Here is a 17,766-nt window from a genome sequence, read left to right as displayed (position 1 = left end):
GTTGGAGCTACGAACTAGAAGACGTAACCTTGAGTCGAGGTCAAAGGCCACATACTAGAGATATACAAGTAAAAAACCTTGTAAGAGAAGCAACTTACAATGTTTAGCTAGGAAAAAGACTGTAAAGGAATACTTGTATGTGTGACCTTGATCTTTTCAATTGACCTTGTGCTAAGCAATAACTAACTCTCGTTAGAGTTAAAATTGAGATAAAAAGAGTTAGGTCAAGGTCGAAAGAAAGGCCAAGTTCAAAAATGGTGATGCCATTAAATAGCTCTCATCAATATGCATCAACATGTGAAGTTTGATAACACCATTTTAAATGGCATATTTAAAATTGAGCTAAACACTAATTTAAGAAAAGTGCGGTATATACATTTATTACACACTTAGTAATAAATACAGGTTTTTTGCATATGCGATATGGCTGACGTCACAGTAGCCGTATCAACCCTGCAGGGCTGATATGGATTTGCGGGGCTGATATCCGTATCAGCCCTGCAAATCCATATCAGCCCTGCAGGGCTGATGCGGCTATTGTGACGTCAATATCACACCCTTAGTAAATTAAACCACAAAACAGTACTTGTGATCATACACAATTTTTGGTGCGTTCATATTCTCTTAATTTTAACTTTTTGAAAATAAGGTTAATCTTAATTTACAAATACATGTAATACTATAGAATATTTTCAAATGACGGATCAAGTGCATTGAAATAGAATTAGAAACAAACCCAAATCTTATGAGACATTAGACTATGTATATGTATGTAAGAAGTCCATGCATGATTATTTACTTACTTTCTTCTCAACTGTATTTTATTACTAAGTATGTAATAAATATAATAAAACATACCCTTTTCCACATCACATCCTGTATCAGCCCTCGACCAATATCAGCCCTCGGGCCTTCGGCCCTCTGGCTGATATTGGTGTCTCGGGCTGATACAGGATGTGATATGGAAAAGGGTATGTATTATTCTCTATGTACATGTATATAAAGCCAAGTTTTAAAAAATGTTAATGCAATTGCATAACTCTAATTAATTTCTTTCAGTATATAAAGATTGATAAAAATATCTTGGATAGTTTGTTTGAAACTGAGCTTTGAACTGAGCTAAAGGCAAAGTGTGACAGAAGGAGAGACGGAAGGACAGAAAGTGGGAAGGATGGAAGACGTCCGACAAACAGCAAATGCCTTGGCCATATTCATGGCAGTGCATAACATGTCATGTATGATTATTGGTTTACATAAAAATAGGTCGTAACTTTCAGTCTCGGAATTCAACCCTTAAACTACATGTATACATGCATGTACAAAAACAAATCAACCGACTGACATTCTCTGCTTAGAAGGAAGACATTGTATTCATTTTAAGGGATGGGTTAATTATAGTGAATAGTGAGAAGAATTTAACAACCTGTCAGTCCATGAAACATTATTTTGGAATGTCTGTATACAGCTGCGTGGCTTTTCTTAGAATGAAATTAGTATTTTTTGAAATATTTAAATAATTCTTTTGTTGACGCCGTGATATATTTGATAGGCTGTATAATAGCTGTTCGGATATAGTGCCGTTTGAAGGTCCAAAACCTTTCTTTTAATATAACCAAAGGTTTTAGTGATCTTTTTTCTGTAAAGTCGAAATGCATGGGAGAAAGAAAGAAACGTATGGGGTCGTTCAAAAACAAATTAATGAGTTGTGTTTGTCATCTATACAGACACTTTTTTCTTCCGGTTTTCCTTTTTTGTGAATTGCCGTTTATTTTGTTAACAAGCTTGTGTTCATACCGCTGTTCATACGCGCTACCAATGTGAGAGGAGAAAAATTAATCTGAAATGGGGGAAAACAGGCCAAACAGGCAGTTGAACATGAATACATAAAAAAATTGTGAGAGCCCCAATGATGGTATATACATGTACAATTAAATATTTTAAAACATTTTTGAAACATAATTTTACAAAAGGTGCAGTCTGGGGAAGGTGGGTGGAATAACAAAAAACACAGAGCATGTACATCCAGCTGAAGTTAGAACAAAGGAATGATGATGTTATATGAAATTTGATGCGGATTAGTTTGGGGGTCACGTGGCTACGAACCCCCCGGGATCTTCCTGTCCCTCGCACTATGAATTACCTAATATGGACATGAAATTCTGGCTCCTAAGACAGATAATCTCTCTAAAAATAGCTTCTTTGTCTAAGTGTCAAACAATGATTGTTTTTACAAATTCGATTAGATTTACAACACTTTAACCAAAATTACACTGCAATTCTTACTACATGAATTCACCCAATGAATGTTAAATTAGTAGTTCAATAACTAACAAAATGTATAGGGGAGAAAATTTAGGTACACATGAAAAACTTGAAGTTATGTACATGTATAAACAAAATTTTTTCTTACTTAAAAATATCATTTAAATACATTGGCATTCAATAATGAAGGAAAGAATTTAATTTACTGAGTATATTTTATGACAAATAGGCAATAACGAATTTTCTAATTTTGTAAAATCGTACTCTGAAAGTTCTGGATGTATATGTTTGGTCGCTCTGCTATGTAAAAGTTCATACATATAAAACATGTAATTATTATCGGCTGCAGTAGCGGCCAATCTTTTTGTGATTGTGTTATCTAGAGTGCACATGGGAAAATGAGACTTTTTTATTACTTCAATAAAATAATTCGTAAATTATAACAAGTAAATCATGCGTCAAATATTTTAAAAACTTGATTAAACTTAATATTAAATGTTGAAATATATTTCAATTTCATTGCCATTTATATCTCATGGTCATCGATAATTAATGGTCATAAAAAAGAGTTTATATCAGATACTCCTCAGCCCGAGAGTATGTAAGATTTGAAAAGAAATACATGTATCTTGATTTTCCGGATAATGATGATGTGGTTAAAGTGCATGGTGAATAAAAAAATGAGGAGTTATTCAACTTCTAGTGAAAATTGTTTTGAACTTACTCTACATCTACAAATGACACAAAGATCATGAAGATTTTTTTTTAATTTTGCACTGCGGTTTGCACCATAGTCTGCTCTACAGAAACCATGAGCATTATCTCCTAATCAAGATCCAGGGTATCGAGGCTCGGACAGGCCTACACCTTCATTTTGATGACAATAAATTCTTCTTATACATCAATGAACATGTTTTTTTTAAACATCGATAAATCTATTTATGAGCAAATGCGGTAAAATTATTTTTTTATTTTGCTTTGAAAACAGCCTGAAAAAAAAATTGAAAAACAATTTCAGCTTAGAATATCTTGACGTGCTTTCCTTGCATGTGAAAGAATTTTTTTGCTTTGCAGCCAATTTGATGCTTTGCATCAATTAAATTCGTACTGACAATTGTACACGTAAAGGCATGTAAAATATTCTGTTTATTGGACGAAATAGTATACCATTCTGTACAATATCATTTTAAGTTTATTAGCAAAAAAGTGCTTAATTTCATGTTGGATTTCCTCCTGTGAATTAGAAACGTTAACTCCACTTACAATTATCATGCATGCGTACATGTAGTTTAAGATTCATAAAACAATTACCACTTCGATGAATACAGGAAAAAACGGTGTAAACCTAGCTCGTGTTTTTTTTCCGGCTATCAAAAGGCATAAAACTTGAAATGAATAAATGCAAAAGCGATTACGATTGATTAAAACAAGCTGAAATAGAGTGAAATTGAATGATATGAAAGGAGTCGACATGATTTCAAACCCAATTTTCCATTTGTAACTATCAGAATACACAACGGATTCTCAAATCGACATACCCGCTGCTATCTGCGGACACGTGCTTGTAAATGAGGACTGGGCTACAAAATTTTAGACACAACGTGACAAAGCTGGATGTAAACTGTTTATTACAAATACGTGAATAATAGTAATTATTTTAAAGTATTTTTTTAACTTTCAATGTTTATGTATTTTAATAAAAATGATGGAGAAACAAAAGAGTGATGGTAAAAATAAAAAAACGTACATAATAGTACATTACGTATCACAAGACTTCCATCACTAATTATAATTATTTGCCGAAGCCCCTTTTCAATTACAATTTACATACATTAACACGGAATACAGAAATAATTTTGCGTGAACAGGCCACAGAAAGCGATCACAATTCAAAATGATTAATGCACCAGTGTTTCGAATTACGATTAAATGAGAGATCGGTGAAGTATTATAATTGATTCGATAAATTAAAAACATGATTTCTATAAATTGATAGGTCTTTGTAAACAATGGATTTTTAACACGATCATTGACACTTGCATTGTTTACGACAGGTGGCTGGTACACTAGTGACCTAAATAGACAGCGTGGGATTTGCGCGTTGGATTACATAACATCTAGGCGATCTTGAAGATCGCCAAATGTATACAACTAATTAATGATCGTGAATTATTCAATGCATATAGTTAAAATAAATTATAATTGTTATAATAATCAATGTAGAAAGATAGATTTAATATATTCCTTTTATGAAGACGTGTTCACTGTAAAACTAATTAATAATAAATAAAAAAGAAAGACTAAGGCCAGATAAAATTAATCTTTAGATTCTCATCCCCGCCCGCCCCTCTCAAAATGTCCCGCCCCGGCGTTTTTTATTTTGATTTTTGGGTGTTAATAAAGGTATTTTCATGTATTTTTATTCAGTAAGAATTTATGTGAAGTTTAAGAGTTATCTCCCGTCTGTATTAAAAGTCGCGTGTCGCTATTTATAGCAAAAGATCCATGTGAAGGATGGAGAAAAATCGGCAATAAAAGCAGTTTAAATATGTAAGGAACAGATTATTTTTCAGTATAGAGAAGGCAGAGAAAAAAATAATAGCATAAACACATCTAGATACCATCACTGCCATTCATGAGCAAGTTTTTAAAGATTTTTTAAAACTAATTATAAAAATAGACATGGAAAATGACACCTGGTCAAGTTTAAACGATCTCCAACTGTGTGTGATTTTGATTTGAACAAAAAATAAAATAAAACATCGTAGGCAGGCTTTAGAGAATGTTTAGTGCTAAGAAAATGTTAAATATCAAACCTGTTCAGGTCTAGGTTTTTTTGGTAAGATATTTTATTAGAATATTTTATAGATTTTGGAAATATGGCCTATTTTATTGTCGAACATGTCAAGTCTCAAGAACGATCCAATTTTTGAGGAAGGTGGAAATCTATGATATTTTACAGAAAACAGAGGGATTTGTACGTAAAACTAAAGGGTCTATAGGGAAAGGCCGATGAGAAGTTATGCATACAAAATTTACTGATATCAGAACCCCACCTCAATTTGTTTTGCGTGTGCCGTACGTATACGTGTACTTGATAATTTGTTAATTAACAATAAATATCTAATAATTTAAGCAAGAATATAATTTTCTTTAACATATTTAAAAGAATATGAAAAAAATAAAATTTATTCATATTGGCATTAACATAATGAAAAAATGTGTACGAAGAGTCCATGTTCTGTTAATACTTACAATTTAACAATTATAAAAAATAAAAAATAAAATCCGCCCACCCGCCCCAATTTTTTAGCAAATTAGGATGAGAATCTAAAGATTAATTTTACCTGGCCTAATCGTTATAAATAATTTAATAGTGAACCGTAAAGCATGTATAAAGCACTATTTAGAAGAAAATTAACATTAAATACCATAGGGTATATTACTGATAGGAAGTTTGTGTAAATTATACACATGAAGAGATCTGATTTTCTTTCCGATTGAAAAACGCTACCTGTTTACCTGGCCTGCTTTCTACTTCGTGTTACGCAATATCCCCAGTATATTCGAACAAATAAACATTCTCATCAGATCAAAAAGGTGTCAAAGAACGATTTTGATCGTATAATCTAGATCGAAATATTTACCGTTTTTGAGTTATAAAGCAAAAACTTTCAAGCTCCCTAAATCCCTAATCATAGGGACCAGGCCCTTTTGAATAGAATTATATGAAAGCTCTTGCAATTATGCACATTTTTTGTTCAATATGTCTTAACAAAATATTTTTAGTTTTCAAAATAAAAAGGAAAACATGTGTAAATTTTCGCTCTTTTAGGCGTTCTATTTTTTGACCCCTGTATAGCGCCATTTTGAATAGAGAAATCGAAAAACAAAAACCGATGTGCACAACTTCAATCCTTCTGTTATCTAAAACCAGTAAAATTTCTGCTCCAGCTCTAGTGGTCTCTGAGCCTTTGTCTGGAAATGAAAGCCTATAATTTTTCGTTTAAAGGGAAATAACTCAAAACCGGAAGTGACTTTTTGAATAATATACAAGTAATAGATAAACCAAAAAACGCGAAATGCTAATAAATGAAGTTGACAATCGTTATTTTTTATATAGAAAAAACAAAATAATTATAAAATCTAGAGACAAGACAGAAGAAGAATGGCTGTTGGAAAACTATCAAATCACATCAGGAGAACTGAATTTTATGAATGAAACTTTTAAAACGTTACCTGTAAATTGTATATGTTATATCTGTGTATTCTACCTGGCAGTGCGCTTCAAAAATTTTTTTATATAATAAAATAAAATAATTATAAAATCCAGGGGGGAATGAATGTGTCTTGAACATAGTACCTTACGTTTGAACGGTAAGGGCTAGGGCTTTCGTATTTCAAATATGTAATCCTTGTGAAAAGAACTTTTATTGGACACCAAGAACTTTGACCCTTTGACCTAGACCTTGGAGAACACCTGTGTACATCTGAATCTTTTTTTCTGTTTCGTTTCTATGGCAACTGTGAGCGACTCATTACAATTTTTTTAAAAGTAGAAATCACTTTGACACATTGCAAGGAATAAACACTGAAAGTTTCAAAACGATTGCCTGCGTAGTTATTGAGAAAATCGAAATTAAAGAATTTTAACTTTCACCTGGTTTCCATGACAATAATCGATTATTTGAAAATTTTAAATGCGAGTTGCATAACTACAGATACTAATCATTAAAATAAGAAAAGTTTCATGACGAACGTTTAAGGGACCAGAGAGAACACTCTCGGACAAAATTTGTCGCTTTTTACAGGTTTCCATGGCAACGGTAGACATATTGGAACTGAACAACCTCACTGCACAACTACAACCAGTGATCGTCCTTTGAGGAAAGTTTCAGGAAGATTGTCCCAGCCATCTCCGAGAAACAGCCTGGATAAAAAAAACATGCGTACAATATCAATATGTCGTCCCCGACTTCGTTCGGGGCGACATAATAACTCCTGAATTTTTTCCATCAATAACTCCTGAATTTTCCCCTTCAATTCGAGCATTTCTGTATTGTACAGGTCTGATGTTTCTTATGAAATGTTAAATCATGTGTAAAATTTCTCAGTTTAGCGGAATCATGAACATTTTCGGCGAGATGAATGTTTTGTTTACAGTAGTGATCAAGGCTTAGCGCACCTGTATAGGAGCGGATCCAAAGATTTATGAAAGAATAAAAACTATGAATATAACGTACCAATTTTCTAATTTATTCTTGCACCATTTAATGAAATTAATAATATACAAGTAATAGATAAACCAAAAAACGCGAAATGCTAATAAATGAAGTTGACAATCGTTATTTTTTATATAGAAAAAACAAAATAATTATAAAATCTAGAGACAAGACAGAAGAAGAATGGCTGTTGGAAAACTATCAAATCACATCAGGAGAACTGAATTTTATGAATGAAACTTTTAAAACGTTACCTGTAAATTGTATATGTTATATCTGTGTATTCTACCTGGCAGTGCGCTTCAAAAAAAAAGGGGGGGGGGGGGTGTCTTGAACATAGTACCTTACGTTTGAACGGTAAGGGCTAGGGCTTTCGTATTTCAAATATGTAATCCTTGTGAAAAGAACTTTTATTGGACACCAAGAACTTTGACCCTTTGACCTAGACCTTGGAGAACACCTGTGTACATCTGAATCTTTTTTTCTGTTTCGTTTCTATGGCAACAGTGAGCGACTCATTACAATTTTTTTAAAAGTAGAAATCACTTTGACACATTGCAAGGAATAAACACTGAAAGTTTCAAAACGATTGCCTGCGTAGTTATTGAGAAAATCGAAATTAAAGAATTTTAACTTTCACCTGGTTTCCATGACAATAATCGATTATTTGAAAATTTTAAATGCGAGTTGCATAACTACAGATACTAATCATTAAAATAAGAAAAGTTTCATGACGAACGTTTAAGGGACCAGAGAGTACACTCTCGGACAAAATTTGTCGCTTTTTACAGGTTTCCATGGCAACGGTAGACATATTGGAACTGAACAACCTCACTGCACAACTACAACCAGTGATCGTCCTTTGAGGAAAGTTTCAGGAAGATTGTCCCAGCCATCTCCGAGAAACAGCCTGGATAAAAAAAACATGCGTACAATATCAATATGTCGTCCCCGACTTCGTTCGGGGCGACATAATAATAAGAAACAGAGTAAAAACAATATGTTCCCCAACTTCGTTTGGGGAACATAATAAATATGCTTATTTCAGTGTTCCATACGATAAGCGAATTTCCATTAATCATTTTATCTCACAAAACATTGAACCAATTTTAAAGCAAGCTGGAGGAAAGGGATGGAGGAAACACTTTTTAATTATGTCTGTGGGGAGGGTTAAATTTGGACCATGGAAGGAGAGATCAACCACTTCTAAGGTGGAAATTAGGAAGGGGTAACATGAATTTGAACTAAATCTTTCACTACCTGGTCAATCTTTTGTATCCTTTTGAGGAGTGAGTCATGTATGGCAGAGTTTGCTGTCTGTTTCAGTATCACTGGTCACCCCCATCATAAGCTGTCTGTCTATGTCTGATAGAGAGTCTGCATCAGATTCGCAAATCCCAGTCAAATCTGTAAACATTTAAAGATTAACTTATCAAATATCAGAAGTACATTACACACTGAGATAAAAAAAAAAATTATTTTATGCAACATTATTTTCATTCGGGTTTATTTTTGCCCACTTACCGGTATTTTTTCAAACAATTTAGCCTTATTTTAAATTCACCAAAACTTCTCACACTTGTGAAGAAAAATAAAATTGAATGTAAAATTTTCCCTGCATACAATACTTATTTCACTGCGACAAAAAAAGATGAAAAGGTATAAACTCGTCTGCAGGAGAAACGAAGAGCCTGTCTAACCTTGAAGCCTCCTGAGTTGAGTGTGTCTGTGAGTCTGACTTGGGTATGAGGATGTCTGCTGATTGACAGGAACGCAGTGAATGAGATAATACTCCAGGTGGCGCCACAACATAAACAGACAGTTCTCCAAGATGTCTGCAGCACAGTCAAGGGAGATTACTGTGATTTATGTTTGTTCTAGGTTTTCAATGCTTCTACCTATCCTCATGTTTGAAAATGTGCAGAACTTGCCAACATTTTAAAAACAAGAGGCCCATGGGCCTTATAGGTCACCTGAGCATCATGCAACAACTTTTCAGTGGTTGAATTTGATTCATGTTTTAAGCCAGATGCTATATGGCATTCACAATTTTGAAAGAGGCACATTGATCATCATAATTATACACTTAGCAACTGCTTAGTCTGGTTACTTAATACCCATAGACAGGACAGCAGAACAAAAAATGCATATCAACTAATCAGTAATATTCAGCAATAATCAGTGGTGCCCCTATCACACATGAACCCCTGACCTTAGGTCCACACATTGCACAATTTTTGAAAAGGCACCCTTGCTTTTCAAAACTATTTGATTAATACCAAGGAGCAGATTTCAAACAATTCATTCATTTTCAGTCTATAAGTACAGCCCCCCCTCTATGGTACCCCTCACCCTGGGGCTTTGAAATTAACAATTCTGGAAGATTAGGGCCCTTGCTCATCATAACTATATAGGTAGTTCATCTGCTTAATACCAAGGGACATAGAAAAAAAATTCAAAGATTTAATGTATTTTCACTATGTAATCAATAGAGCCCTGCCCTAACACCAGAACCCTGATCCTTAAGGAGGAACAGGACCTTTAGCTGAAAAAATTCCTGTCAATGAATTTTTTTCGTATTTTTTATATTACTAATTTAATATGTACTTAACATTTTAAAACGGTCCTGTCATGGGATTTCTTGACTCATTTAAAAGATATCGCCCCACAAATACCGCCCTGTTTAGAGTTTGTATGGAGTTTAGATACTTCATGTTTACAGGCCCATAAAGGAGTCCATAATGCGAATTTTTACGCACAAACGAAAAATATGATAGATAACTCTATAGACTCAAATATTTCATAATATTCATAGTGTTAAAATTATCTGAAAGCAATTATTTTAATTTAATATAGTATTTGGGTGGGATAATTTCTGCATTTTTCAAGGCAGCTTAAACGACAAAAACCTCATTTGGAAAAAATTCTGTCAATAAATATTTCTAAATTTACGATTGAATGTCAGTCCTTCATCGTAATTATTTACTGCATAAATATCACAGGGTGAAGCTTACCTCAATATCGCACAGGACATATTTGAATTAGACGTAAGCATGATAAAAACGCTTCATGTTTGTATTTTCCGAGTGCGGGAAATCAATTGTGACGTCACAGGAAAATATAAACATTCAAAATTATCTAAATAGAGAGAATCTTTGCTACTAAACACGAAAAAATATTAATTTTAAAAAATCTGCTTCTGAAATTTATCATGATACATTGACTGTGACCTGTTTATTATGAAATAAAACTGATCATGACTGGTGTGTATACCTGATCTCGCTGCACTGAGAATTCAAACACTACGTCTATGACGTCACTGACGTCAGACTGCAGGGTAAAGAGAAACAGATGTGTGGATTTGGCAACTTCACAATATCTAAATAGTGGCAAGATCTTTAAAAATTTTATTAATAATAATTTCTAAAATTAAATGTTTAAAAAACAATTTTAGAATTAAGGATAAAAAAATACACAAGAACTGTTGATTTTTACAACGTTTAACATGTATACCATCACCGATTATGACGTGATATGTCTTTTTAGTCATGTGACATGTGTCCTGTCTCCCCTTAAGGGCCATAAAATTCACAATTTTGGTAGAGGCACTCTTGCTCATCATATTACTATCAGTATGCACTTAGTTACTTTATTTAATACCAAGGAGCAGAGAAGAAGATTTTTTAAGATTTAATGTATTTTCACTATGTAATCAATAGAGCCCTGCCCCAACACCAGAACACCTGATCCTGGGGCCATAAAATTCACAATTTTGGTAGAGGCACTCTTGCTCATCATAACTATGTACTTGTTTAGTTTATTTAATACCCAGGATCAGAGAAGAAGATTTTCAAAGAAATAATGCATTTTCACTATATACTCGTTTTAGCCCTGCCCTTTAGCATTAAAACCCCTGACCCCAAGGCCATGAAATTCACAATTCTGATAGAGGACTCAATGCTGATAACAATCATGCAAACAGTTTGACTGCTTGACGTCCAGGAGTAGAGAAGAAGATTTTTAAAGATTGCACTAATTTTAGTGGTTTTGGCCCCACCCCTCAGGCCCCAGGGGGACAGGGACCATGAAATTTATAATTTTTGTTCCCCTTCACCCATAGACGCTTTGTGCCAAATTTGGTTGAAATTGGTTCAGTGGTTGCAGAGAAGAGGCTGGAAATGTTCAATTGTTAACACACAACGCACGATGAAAACGGATAGCAATAGGTCACACTAGTTTACTCAGGTGACCTAAAAATTGCTTCAACTTCAAACAAAAAACTATTATTCCTATTTTATAGTATCACTCTTCATTCATTAAGGATACAAGCAAAGTACTGCAGTTGTTCTTCTTTGTAGTGCACGATTTTGGTGAGGCTCGTTTTAGCGAGTCTCTGATGAGATGCGAGCTTCTCTTCAACTCCAGAAAACTAAAACACAGATTAAATAACATCATATATAAATATAAATATACATAAAACACATATAACCTAAATGACTAAAAATAACAACCTTCTCCCATTTCATCTCTTGTCGTATGTTATGCTTTGATTTTATTATTATCTCTGTACCTGTTTGAGGTCGTCTGTACTAAGATCAGCCAGACTCTGTAGCTTACGGAGGTGTTGTTTGTGACTCTCGTACACAGACATGAAGTGGTTAGCACACTGACAGAGTTGGTACACCACCACCCCTAGGCTCAGGGCCTGGACTGTACATGTACTGCTTCTCAGGAATGAAGTGTCTGCAACAAGATATGTTACAAGTACATTTAAAACAAGAAATGTTTAAAAATAAAGACCTCTACCCTTTTATATAATAATATACAATTATTGCTGTTTTTTAGGTCAATATGATGATTTAGCCACCTTCGAAGTACAATATTTTGGCTCAGTGAATATTCTCCTCAGGTGTCTAAATCATCGTATTAACCGCAAAAAATAGCAATATCTACATGACAGTGTATCTTATCACATGATTAAATGATAGCAAACTCCTACAAGACTGTTTCTATGCTTTAATTGAAAGTTTTAACAAGAAATTTCAACAAGAACACGTACATTGTAACAGAAACAAGAGGCCCATGGGCCACATCGCTCACCTGAGCACTAAGGGTAGGAAAAAGTAGAAAATGGCTTTTTATTGTAAAGTTTAAATCCAAAAGTAGTCCCATGACCAATCATGGATTTGCTACTTTTTTAAAAAATGATCTTTAAATAATTTTCCTATATATATATCTTTAAAAACTTTTGTCGGCCATTTTGGCCCAGCCCTACCCCTGGGGGTCAGGATTTGAACACACTTGAATCTACACTACCTGAGCATGCTTCCATATAGATATGATGAATTATGGCTTTGTCATTCTTGAGAAGAAGATTTTTAAAGAATTTTCCTATATATTTCTATGTAAAACTTTGGTCGGCCATTTTGGCCCCGCCCTACCCCCGGGGGTCATGATTTGAAAAAACTTGAATCTACACTACCTGAGCATGCTTCCATATAAATATGATGAATTATGGCTTTGTCATTCTTGAGAAGAAGATTTTTAAAGAATTTTCCTACATATTTCTATGTAAAACTTTGGTCGGCCATTTTGGCCCCGCACTACCCCCGGGGGTCATGATTTGAACAAACTTGAATCTACACTACCTGAGCATGCTTCCATATAAATATGATGAATTATGGCTTTGTCATTCTTGAGAAGAAGATTTTTAAAGAATTTTCCTATATATTTCTATGTAAAACTTTGGTCGGCCATTTTGGCCCCGCCCTACCCCCGTGGGTCATGATTTGAACAAATTTGAATCTACACTACCTGAGCATGCTTCCATATAAATATGATGAATTATGGCTTTGTCATTCTTGAGAAGAAGATTTTTAAAGAATTTTCCTACATATTTCTATGTAAAACTTTGGTCGGCTATTTTGGCCCCGCCCTACCCCCGGGGGTCATGATTTGAACAAACTTGAATCTACACTACCTGAGGATGTTTCCCCATAAGTTCCCCATAAGTTTCATCTTTCCTGGCACAGTGGTTCTTGAGAAGAAGAAGAAAATATGCCACCAAATTTTCATTAATTCCCAATTATCTCCCCTTGAATGAGGGCGTGGCCCTTCATTTGAACAAACTTGAATCCCCTTTACCCAAGGATACTTTGTGGCAAGTTTGGTTGAAATTGGCCCAGCGGTTCTTGAGAAGAAGTCGAAAATGTGAAAAGTTTACAGACAGACAGACGGACAGACAGACGGACGGACAGACAGACAGACGGACGCCGGACAAAATGTGATCAGAAAAGCTCACTTGAGCTTTCAGCTCAGGTGAGCTAAAAATAGAAGATGTCAATAATTCATTATATTGACCTGCACTGATTTATGATATTGACCTGGAGGGTCACATGATTTATTATATTGACCTACAATAATTTCTTATATTGACCTGAAAGGTGACGTGCAGGTCAATATGGCATATTATTTTTCTAACATTCTTGGATCTCAGCCAATTAGAGTGAAGGAAATTATTCAATATAACAGGTATTGACCTCTGACCTCTAGTGCTATAAATAACTTACCATCAGTACTAATTTCTAAAGCTCTAGCAAGGGCTTCATCCAGACTCGGTTGGAACAGAACTCGAGAAAACTGAGATGTTGGTCCTATAAATTGAAAAAAAATCTGACATATTATACAAAAAGTTACAATATGTTTTCCTGATGCTGATATAACTTAACATTTACAATATGGTAAAGGCTTCTGAGAAAGAATAAGGATAATTCCATTATATGTTACTGTAAAACAAGAATATTTGGCGCACCAATAATGTTAGTGCCTTTGGCGCAAGAGCCCCTTGACATTAAATTTTTTTGTGCGATAACGGATGTCTAAATTTTTTTTGTAGGTTAATGTTCAAACTTTCACATAAGTACATGTAAATGGAGGTGCGATTACATAATATCTAAGGGCCGATAGATTTTATATATACACAAGCACTGTACATGGTCGGATCGATCAAGAAATTTCTGCCAAATTTTAATTTAATAAAATTATTGTTAGTTGTTACCCGATACTTACTATAGCACCTTCAAAGTTTGGCTTCTCCCCGTGTCAATCATCTATCGCTCTAAAGTAAACAATGCAATCAAGCATGGCGATTGAGCTTGCAGACAATACTTGATTATGATTACCATTTATGGTTATACTTACAGCTAGCCCCTGTGCAGAGAAAACTGGAAATGTCACCATACACACCTCAGTCCCACAAATCACTGCTAAAAACGAACAATCAGATTTGGTCAAAAAAACGTTTACAATCAGTATGATAGAAGAACAGTATCCCTCAACATCTTGGATAAGAGTTTATACAGACGGATCAGCCAAAAATGCAACAACAGAAGGAGGAGCGGGTATCTACATCGAATACCCTAACGGAGAAAAACAGTCAGAGGCAATACCAACAGGCCTTCGTTGTTCCAACTACAAAGCCGAAGAAGAAGCCATCACCCATGCAGTACGCTCCATCAGAGACAAGGCCAACAAAACAATAACTGTAGTATTCCTGACAGATGCCCTATCTGTATTGCAAGCCATTAACAACGGTAAACTCCCTGAACTTGAACAAGATCTACACAACATCAAAAGCCTTCAAACAGCATTACAATGGATACCATCTCACTGCGGAATCAAGGGAAACGAAAACGCTGATCAGCTAGCAAAGGAAGGAGCCAAACAACAGCAATATGAAAACCAAGTAGGCTTCTCAGAGATGAAAACCATCATCACATCTCTACACAGAACCCCTCAACAACAAGACAGCTATCACCAACTGGCTAGACCTGAGCAGACGACCATCTTCAGACTTAGGACAGGACAAAATAGACTCAACCAACATCTGCATAGAGTCATGAAAGTCATACCATCACCCATGTGTCCATGTGGAGAAGCTGAGCAGAATACAGAACACCTCCTACAACACTGCAGAATACACCAGGCACTGAGAAACAACACATGGCCAACACCAACAACGCTACAAGAGAAGCTTTATGGACCAGTGGAAGCCCTACAGAAGACCACCAGATTTGTAGAGGAGACTGGGACTCAAGTGTGATTCGGCGAACAAAAAGAAGAAGAAGATAACCGTTTATCAAAGTAACTTCATTGTTATAATATGAATAAAATGCGTAAATACTCTACTTCTTTTATTTAAAATAAAATTTAACATTGTGCCACGTCCATGTGATTGCAACACTAAAGAAAAGTTGACGAATGTTTACCTAATTATGAGAGTGATATTGTGTTTCCGTGATTGACTAACCAAAAAGACAAATTGGGGGTGGATAAAAAATATCACATTTATATATATATTTACAGGTCCCTGATTTAATGGCAAGTGCAAGTGCTAAAATTTATTTGCACCAATGCATTCCTACTTGTATTTGGGCTAAGATACGTATGCGCCAAATTTTCTCGTTTTAAAGTATTTATTTTGGATATGATTTATCTCCTGACACAATGATTAATATGTAAAGAGCAAGAGCCATCTTATGCATAAAATGGCCCTGTACTTATATCAATTAATTAACTATCACCCTCTTTCCATTTTCATATATCAAAATAAAGTAGACACTTGGTGCTTTCATGTTCTGTAATGAAATTTCGTTTTGAGAATCTAAATATTTGAAAACAGGCTTTGAGAAATTGCAATGTTCTTGAAATTTGCAGAAAATATGCTTATTTGACTACCTTCAGCAAAGAATTAAAATATGAGCACAGCCCACGATCCAAAAAATAAAACATGTTTTTGGATCTTCAGAAATAGGCCTTTCATTATGTATTGGCATATTTTGGATCAGAGGTTGTGCTCTATATGAAATATTGAAAAAATGCTTCAACTTTAGGTCATTTTCAAAGGAATTTACAGGATATGAGGAAAATGACGCATTTTATGACGTCATAATGCATTGACTAGATGTGAAATTACGTCACAATTAATAGATACATGGTCACCAACAGTCCAAGTGATAAATACTGCATTTGTAACCTAAACTGAGCAGTTTTGAATTTTCAGAAATTCTCAGGGCCAAATTAGGCCTAAAGTGGCTCTACCTCTTTACAAAGTTATTATTTGTCTATAATATTTTATAAAGTTTGCCATCATCATTATTAATGCCCAGCACTAAACAATGTTTATAAAGGTATTATCTGCTTCTGACACTTTATAAAGGTAACAACATAATTTAAATTACATAAATTTAAATTGAAAGATTTACAACTTCAAAACTTTTTTGTAGTTCTGACAGGTTTATCAACACTTAAATGATCATCTGACAAGATATGTCCTTAAGTTTGTTGTTTTACCTGAGGTTGAGATGACAGCTCGACAATAGGAGGTCACATTGGAGGACACTTCTAAAAATACCACCACAAGTTCTGAACTTAAGTCCTTCCCGCAAGTCGACTCGTCAGACTCCAGTAACTTGAGTTGTCTGTTGACTCTCTTGAATATACAGTACTTTGGCATCAAAGCCAACATCTGTCTCTCAATCCTGACATTTTGACCTTTCAACTCTATTCCAGCTGGGTCAAGGTCATCAAATTCCGCATCTGGAATGCCTGTTTTGTAGAACATTACAAATGAAGATACAATGTACAAATTGGTGATTTTAATTGAACCACAAAAATAGTTAGTTTAAACATTTATTGAGGGGCATATGGTGTCAGATTTTAAATAATAATATTATTTAACTTTTATTGATGAGTTTTGTTGAACACAACACTACCAGTACATGTAAATGTTAAAAATAAGATAACAGTACTAGTATTTAGTTACCCCTGGAGTTAGGTCGTGTCAGTACCGCTGTAGTTAGGGCTAGTTCACGTAGAGCAGGGAGACTTAAACTCCTGGGCTGCCTGTCCCGTAGAATTCCATGGAAAACTTCTCCGTTAGATAAACTTCATCACCTATAACAGCATGGAATGGTTAATACGGTAAAATTTCTGTGGTTTGTTGTCCGAAATTTTTATAAATGGGTCATCCCTTACTCACAAATTTTACATTCCCAAGATAATAATTTTCTAAGAGTATCGGTCCATTGATTTGTATCTATGTCTGACTTAAATATGATATATGTTCACAAGAATATAGACACCCACTAATCAAAATTTGATGATAAATTCTACATGATATAAAGACTTTCTAGAAAGCATCTAAAAGCTGTTATCAGTTCCAGGGACTCTGCATTAAGGTCATACGCAACGTAGCTTGAACTTTTTGGGGTTCTTCCCTGGA

The 17,766-nt window shown here is 34.5% G+C and overlaps 1 pseudogene; it reads right to left on the bottom strand.

Annotated features, from left to right (window-relative positions):
• Positions 1-9,179: 9,179 nt before the first annotated feature.
• The window catches only part of LOC134269845 (nuclear pore complex protein Nup205-like), a 35,681-nt pseudogene continuing 27,094 nt past the window's right edge, over positions 9,180-17,766 (bottom strand).

Source organism: Saccostrea cucullata, unplaced genomic scaffold, assembly GCF_032062105.1.
Source record: "Saccostrea cucullata isolate Sc308-1 unplaced genomic scaffold, CSIRO_AGI_Scuc_v1 ctg3768, whole genome shotgun sequence".
Classification (NCBI taxonomy): domain Eukaryota; kingdom Metazoa; phylum Mollusca; class Bivalvia; order Ostreida; family Ostreidae; genus Saccostrea; species Saccostrea cuccullata.
The sequence above is the reverse complement of the archived record's forward strand: the minus strand, read 5'-3'. Positions and strand labels throughout refer to the sequence as shown.